Consider the following 8,941-nt stretch of genomic DNA (forward strand, 5'->3'; position numbering starts at 1 on the left):
ACTAAATGAGCACTAAATTTTGAGATATAATTCGAGTGATTCTGCCGACTTGACCTTTCTAGCTTTACAGACGTGAATATAACCAGGAATTTTCTTTTTATTTCTTTTACCCATTGTTTCAACTACCAATTGTTTCCTGCAGCTGGGCTTTGGTGATATAACATTACATCGTAACGCTCATAAAGTACATGGCTTGTAATCATCATTAGATAATACGCTAATTTATTCATGCATTATTCTTAAATATTCAATAAAAAACGGTATTTACTTGATGGCCGCTTGTTAATTATTCCCTATTCATTAGGACAAGTAATCATCATTTACTGAGAAAGTTAAAGAACCTCAATTAAATGTAACTTCCAGCAATACCATGAAGATATGTTGATTTAATGCTTTTACAAGATTTAATGATAGCGTAAAACAACAATGAAATGGCATCTTCTCGTTTAAATTATGGCATTTTTACTACATTACATTTTCTCTCTTATTTCCAGGGCAGTAGTGGAAGATTAAACGAGCCGTTTGTAATATGTAATAAAATATTGTCATCTATACTATTTAATAAAGCTTAGAGTTTGTTAGTTTGTTTGCTAGTCTGCAGGAATTATTAGGCCGATTTGGCTGAAATTTTGTATAAAGATATTTTAAAAGAAAGCACATATGACGGTTTTCATTACATGCGAAAATTACATAGAAAATACGGTAAACGCCCGGGATTGTTCAACTTTATCTTTAACTACGAGGACAATATCTAACCGTCTTTTATAATATTTTCACCCATTAGTCATGTCTGTTTGTCAGGGTATAAAAGTGAAACTTAGTACAGTATGAAGAACAATACGCCAAGTATGGTGTCGGGTGTCTTAATTATATCTCCCAGTTGTTCCTGGTTGTTATAATGTGGTTCAGGTAACGAATGAAGAAAAGGCGAAACACATCTATGTGGGATGCCAGAGTTGTATATAGTTATTATTGCTATCGAAGCCGTGATTTTACCATTTCACTAGTGATGTTTTAATCAAACGGTAGTTTGTCAATCGACGTCATTTTTAAAGTTTATTAGCTTCATTTGTAACTGTAATATCATGGCTTTGACAATATACCTGTAACATATACATAAAGTCGAGTCGCTGAATTCAAATCGTGTGTTAATCCAAATATATTATTGATAAATCCTACTAATATTATAAGTGCGAACATTTTTAAGGATATGTGTGTGTTTGTTGCTCTTTAACGCAAAAACTACTGAACCGATTGCAATGAAATTTGGTACGTAAACAGTTGGACAAATGGAATAACATATACGCAAATTTTTATCCCGATATTCGTACGGGATATGGACTTACGCGGGTGAAACAACGGAGCGCGGCTAGTGTTATATAATTACTAGCTGCGCCCCGCGGTTTATAACATTAGTAGGATTGCATTTTTTATCAGCTGAGGTAAGTGCTAGTTAAAAGCAAGTTAAAAGCAGGTTAGTGCTAGCTAATACATTCTCTAGAATACACGAGTCTCCTATGCTCGATATACATTGTTCTATATAATATAATTTGTAGTTAATTAAAAAAGGCTTATTGTAATTTATTTCCTTTAGTTTCCCGTCTAACGTTGTGTGTTCGGCATAATCTGTGGCAAGTATTAATCAATTATGATATCACTTTCACTGGATGATAGGTAAGTTGGCAGCTTAAAGGGCATAATATAGCAGCTATTTTATATCATAAGTCTCGAAAGCTAGTTCTTAATAAGTATTTAATATCAATCTACCAAACCGGATCTGGGCTAGGATCTCACTGTCTATTCATTCAATTTTCCAGTTCATTTTTACATAATATCTGCAATGTATATTCAGTTATTGTGCTGGAATGCCGATCGCCTTGACGCCACGTGTCAACTCGAATTAGACGATCGAAAATGGTATGCAGTTGAGAATCAAGACATCATTAATGGTAATAGATAAGTTATGGATAATTAACTGGTAAATAGCTATAACCATCGGTTTTTGATTCTTCCGGGTATTACGCTAATTAATCTGTTTCTATTTCAAATTTCTTATAGATCCGCTGATCCGCGATCAGCTGTTCGTGCGTGAGAGAGTAACAAACATTCTTAACATACATAGTAGATCATAATCTAAATATATATAATTTAAAGGTGACTGATTGACATAGTGATTCATCAGCGTAGAACCCAAACCACTGGACGGGTCGAAATTTGGCATGCAGATAGATATTATGACGTAGGCACGGACATCCGCTAAGAAAGGATTTTGATAAATTCTACCTCCAAGGGCGTAAAATAGGGGATGAAAGATTGTACCACGAAAATTTATTAAGACCGCGCGGGCGAAGCTGCGGGCAACAGCTACTTTAGCATAATGTCTAACTTATAGATAATTAATCCTACTAATATTATAAATACGAAAGTGTGTGTGTTTGTTGCTCTTTCACGCAAAGACTACTGAACCGATTGCAATGAAATTTAGTACGTAGACAGCTGTACAACTGGAATAACATATAGGCAATATATGTAGGCTTTTTATCCCGATATTCCTACGGGATACGGACTTACGCGGATGAAACCGCGGGGGCAGCTAGTTGATCTTATAAATTTAAAAAGATTTTCACATTTATGCTAGCACAGCGTAGTAACGGTAAAGTTCCGTTTAATTATTCCGTAAATATTAAACACAGCAATCTAAACAAAATTCAACATGGTCTCCTAATGGATATACTCGGTGTCATACAATTAAAGTTTGTGTTATAGAAGTTATTAATTCAAAATGTTCAGAATACGTTTATAAATTAAAATCTAGACCGATATTAGCAACAGGGAAGTAAAAAATTATTTAAATCTTAACACATCCACTAGCGTTCTTCAAAAGGAAAAAAGTTGAATAAAATTTTTTGAGAAACTTATAAGGTTAATGCAGTCAGATCTATAAATAAGTATTAGAACGACCCGGCTTTCTGGAATTCATATAATTTATGAGATGGTCGTAGGTTCAAAGCCTAGGTTCATATTTTTTTTATTTTATTTTTACATACAGTCATACAGATCTTGTTACCTTGGCACTCTCAAATGGCGGTGACTGGTTTAAAAAATGTTGTGCAAGATACGAGTCTCGGCGTAAGCATTAGTTGTTAGATCATTAATGATTGGTTGGCGCCAAATTTTTTTTTTTTAATTTTTACTTCGCTCTACATTACAATGTAGAATAATAATATTTTTATTTAAAGATATCGTCGACAATGGAGTCAAATGGAGCCAATGGAGCAAATTGAGAGAGAGTGGGTCAACTGATGATAAATGCTACCACCGCCCAAGAACATTTGAAAGGTCGATTGCAGACGTAAAGGCTTCTACAAATGGATTGCCGACTATAAATTATTAAGGTATTAAGAAATTATTGACGGGAGGGATAAAAGAAAGGACTGGGAAGGGTATGCAAAAGGGTATGGGCTTCCGGCTCTCCCACTCACCTAACCAAAAAAACAGGATGCCACTGTTTCACGCTGGAATTCTGTAGGGGATGTGATACTTCCCCTTTGCGAGCTGAGCCAATACGTGCCGAAGCGTGCTCGACTCCCACATTATTTTAATTATTGTACGTGTATTATAAACGCTAGTTTGTATGGACAGTTGTATGGGTGTTTGTTACTCTTTCACGCGCGTTTTCATTGACATAGATTATAGCATGGATTAGCACATGTGATTTTTACGTGCTATAAAGTACATATTCAATATATATCTACATAGAACAAAAGAACTTAGCAAGATCCGTTACACAAAACCTACGTACCTATAACTACAAAATATCATAGCAAAGGAAAGCTATGATTCATATCGCCTCACGACTGGACCGTGCGTGACAAACCGGCAAACCGGTCGAGTATTGCTTCGGACCTTTACTACAAGGCCGTACGCCGTTACTTCACTTTTTCAATTCGCACGTATCGAACATGGCTGGAGTCTGTTGTATCGAGATTTTTGTTATTCACACAATAATCACGTGGGGAGATTTCTACGAAACTGCCTGTCTACCCGGCGCCGCTTGCGCTCACGTATCGTAACAGCTGTTCCATTTTGGCCTGCTTAACTCTTACCAAGTGTTATTTTAATAGAAGATAACGTGTTCTTCCCCATTTGACTCCAAATTTTCTATCAAATTTCACACAAAACTGTTTAGCGACCTTCCTTCTTACTTATTTAAATAACACTAAGATTGGATAAATTGAGAAAGGCATACTTCTGCGATCCGTTCACATCGGATATATTTCTTTATAATTAACTATATCTATCAGGTACACAATCTTCGCTTTATATGGATTGAATATATAATAACAACGGAATTCTATGATCAAGAGTAATTTATAGATCTTTATGACGCCGTATCGCGGCATCACTTGCGTGGTACCCAGGCAAACTCAACAACTCTGCACTGAATTTCCTACTGATATGATATATATTATTATAACTAAAAATAAAAAAGAACTTAATTAAAATTAGCAGAATGACTGCAGGACAGAGCGAATACTTTCATGATAAAGCTCTTTACGTAGACGATTAAATGAAGTATTATACATTTAAAATTGACATCCCTCTAAGTGTATAAATAAAACTAGATAGGTTTAATGCTACGGCTGCAATTAGAACGTTAAACACTGCAGCTGTCTGCACCAACGTTATTAAGCGCAAGCTCACCCCTCTATTTAAAATTTATACTAAATGCCTTGTTCCTAATTATCATTATTTTTTTATATATAATATGAACAATAATATATAGTATCGCTATATTATATATAAGTTTAATGCATATCTCTTCCTTTGTCCCATTTACATCGTTATAAAGTTTAGGATATCCGACCTATAAAAAATACGCTTTTGAATGAATTTAAAACTTTTCGCTGTTTAAAAAGAAACAAATAAAATAGGCACTTGAATATTCAAGCTTCACTATGAAGCTAAATCTAAATGTTAATTGTTTTAACTTTAAGTAAATAAACTTCGTTTTTATAATAACTATTATAATTTATGAGATTGCGTAGATATAAAGACCTTCCTAGTTCATTTATTTTTCCGTATTAATTGTGTACATAGTTTAGATGGAAACGGAAAATAAACAAACATAAATTACGAAAAAACGAATAAAAATTATCTTACATTCGGAATAGAAAAACTGGAGTTCTAACTCCGTCATGTTGGATTTACCTATGCAGCTGGATTACCTAATAATTATCTCTATCTATCTAGATTGCCTACCTAGGCTGTAAGCAGCTTAGGTAATCTCGACTCGAGATTATTATTCGTATATAGCCAAGTTATGCTACTCATGATCGATTTGAACAAAATTATCTCAATCAAGCTCTTATTAACTTCCCACTTTAATCTTACTAATCCCACTACATATAATATTATAAATGCGAAAGTTTGTAAGGATGTGTGTGTGCTCTTTCACGCAAAAACTACTAAACCGATTGCAATTAAATTCGGTACGTAGACGACTGGAATAACATATAGGCAACTTTTTATCCCGATATTCCTACGGGATATGGACTTACGCGGGTGAAACCGCGGCGCAGATAGTTAATTTATAAATTTACAAACACACACATCCATCCTTACACACTTTCGCATTTATAATATTACAAATTTCATACGGCTACGATAAGCTGTTTTCGCGTGAATGAGAAACAAACAACCATACATTATAATTAAAACAATGACAGTTAGTATACATACATATAACTAGGTATAATAAAATCGACCTTATTGGGGTTACCCTTCATTTTTGGCTAGTATGAATATTGGATTACAAAAGCTCGCATTGACTTCGTCGCATATAGGGGTCCTTTGACAATAGAATCATTGACATATTTGTGAAAATAATGAACACAAGTCAACCGGAGGCTATATTATAGGTAACAAAAAAGTATTTGTCAAGTCTTTATAGGTTTCTTAAAAAATTTCTGACCTTACCCAAACACAGATTAACAATGGATAGATTTTTTTTTGTATCAGTCAATGAAATTAAGGAAAATATATATATAATAAGAACTAGTATAACTCGCAACGTGGTTTTTTGTTTTCTTTTGTAATTTTAATTAGCTTTACATTATACTTAACACAATTAATAATAGTTGTCACAGTTCACTGTAACATACTTCTTAACTACTTTTAAGTATCGAAAGCACTTACCGTTCGTAAAAGTTCAGATTAAAGTAGCATGGCATATATCCGGGTATTTCGACGCAAAGGAGGCTGCAACATCTAGGTAGGTATGTTAAATTTCAGACAAAACTTCACGATTCAATACCGTTAGCTACAAGATTCCGACATCGGCTCGACTGAATGCAAATTGACACAAACAATCACTAAACACAATTAAATCGGCCACTAAACGGGACAGAACTCGCACTTTTTCACTTTTTTTCAAGTAAATACTCGTGGTCACTAGATTTTTAACTTTAGTCCGAAAAATTGTTACTTGCCACCGTGGTATTGTGCCCGCGACTGACAGCCTACATGTTTACAATTTGTACCAAGTTGAATAACTTGAAACATTAATATTTCTATCTCTTTCGAGTGTACGCGATCGTAGGTTGTGAAAAAGGGACAGAGCTTACTAGAGTACGCTACACTAGCGCCTCTTGTGGTAGGAAAATAAACTATTTAGCTTCGTTTAATACCAATATCGATTTGAACGCAATAATACGGGTATAATTTAATAGATGGCGCTTATTTTATTTTCTTTTATCTAATCAGCTCACTAGATGTCGTAGTATATACATAAATTAGATTTCAAAATAACTAATATAACTGAATTGACGAAATAAGTAACAACTACTATTATAATAATATATATTTGTGGTAATATAACAAGAAAATAAATGTCCACATACTAATTGTACAATAAGGTTACTATTAATTTCATAAACAGCTACGTAGTTTTTGAGAACATAAAAAAAAGGTTTGTTTTAATATAGTAACTTAAGGAAGTTTAATACTATACTATAATTAATAATCACAGTAATATTATGAATGTGAAAGTTTGTTTGTTTGGATGTTTGTCCGTCAATCACGTTGAAACTAGTGAACGGATTTTGATAAAATTTGGTATTCGGACAGAGTATGAGCTGACTTGGATAGGATATTTTATCCCGATTAAATGCTCCCTTGTAATAAAACAGGGATCTTGATATCCGGGCGGAGCTGGGACAAGCGTCTAGTAGTATATAATACCACAAATAACATAATACGACGTATACTCTAAATCAGTCAATTTAATTTTTTATTTACATTAAATAATGTATTGAAACAAAACAAACCCAAAAAGGTACTAAAAAAATAACATATACAAATTTATTTATAAATAAAAAATTATTATGTATTAATAATCAACTTATGTATTACATCAGCTAATCAGAAATCAGTGGATGCGCAGTCATGATTCACACACAATGACTACAAATTAAGAATCGTCATCATCAGCCCATATATGTTCCCACTGCTGGGACACAGGTCTCCTATGAGGGTTTAGGCCATAATACACCATGCTGAAGTACGGGTTGGTAGATGTCACATATCGTCGAACTTTTAATTCTTGGACATGCCGGTTTCCTCACGATGTTTTCCTTCACCGCTTTAAGCAGCGGTGATGTAATCTACATGTGCAGATAAAATGAAAAATCTATTTATTTCCTGCACGCTCACCCGGTCTCGAACCCCGACTTATCGATTTTGAAGTCCGAGGCTCTCACCACTGAGCCACCACTGCTTAGAAATTAAGAATGTATGTGTGAAGTTTATGTTTTTGACATGACTTTAAAATAGCAGAATAGACCAGGGCAGTCAATACTGCTATTCCTACTAATATCACAGATAACACAATACTATAGGTAATTACAAATCCTTTTATTTATATTATACATGTGAAAGTGTTTGTCTTTGCTTAGCGTCGCAACGGAGCGATTTATTGTATGATTTTCGTGTCTGGAGATAGGAAGTAGGCTAATTTTTACCGCCATGAAACATGTCATTCCCATTTCCCTTTCACCACACGAGCGAAGCCACGGGCTGTTAGTAAAATATATTTTTGTAGTAAGATTTATTGAATAGATAGAAATTTTTGAATATTAATAATTCATGCAGAAATAAGATTAATTCATGCTGAAATAAGATTAATTCATAGCTAACATTATAAACAGGATGTTTCTGCTTGTGTTTCATTTCTGATGGAAATAAGTAATGATACAGATATCATAACACTGTACTAGTTATGATAATTCTCCCGTATAGGTAAGCCTCATACCGGGGCATTTTTTCCACGGCCAGCCCGAGTGGAACGCAGGCAGAGGTGAGTAATAAATAAATAGTTAAGAATTGACCAGCTGCGACCGCAGTCGGATAACGACTGCCCACTACACAGTACACAAGTAAATGGCCACGCGCCTGCCGACTTCATTTCGCTCTCTACAGACACGTCTGTTGTGCTGAACATTTTATTTGTTATTTTTGTAATTTAAATTATTGGTAACTACATTATATAATACAGTTTATAAGATATTTTTACGGTTTTTTGTTATACAATTATATATGAAATCATGAATATTGTTTTTCTTGTGTTTGATTTTACGCGAATATATATAGTACATTTAGAAATTAAAAACTTTAATAGTTTTAACACGGGGAGTCTCCCCGTGACTACGCTCGCTGTAAAGTGTTCGAAACGTCGGGTTAATAATATACTGTATATATAATAATATAAATCGCGTTTAAAATCCGTTAAAAACTTTTTAATTTCTTAAATCATGATTATTATTGTTATTATTAAATAGAATTTACTACTAATTTTATATATAAATACTGGAGTTAAGTTCAAACATACCCATGGTTTTATTTAGATAAAATAACAGTAACACACTTTACATACCTAGTATTT

At 33.8% G+C, this 8,941-nt stretch overlaps 1 protein-coding gene across 1 annotated transcript in view; it reads right to left on the reverse strand.

Annotated features, from left to right (window-relative positions):
* LOC119836973 (cadherin-87A-like) overlaps positions 1-6,525 on the reverse strand; it is a 45,795-nt gene extending 39,270 nt beyond the window's left edge. The window contains exon 1 of the mRNA XM_038362451.1: positions 6,199-6,525. The gene's annotated coding sequence lies outside the window, so the exon portion shown is untranslated. The remainder of the gene's footprint in view (positions 1-6,198) is intronic.
* Between the last annotated feature and the right edge of the window lie 2,416 nt (positions 6,526-8,941).

The sequence above is a fragment of the Zerene cesonia genome, chromosome 3 (assembly GCF_012273895.1).
Source record: "Zerene cesonia ecotype Mississippi chromosome 3, Zerene_cesonia_1.1, whole genome shotgun sequence".
Taxonomy (NCBI): Eukaryota; Metazoa; Arthropoda; class Insecta; order Lepidoptera; family Pieridae; genus Zerene; species Zerene cesonia.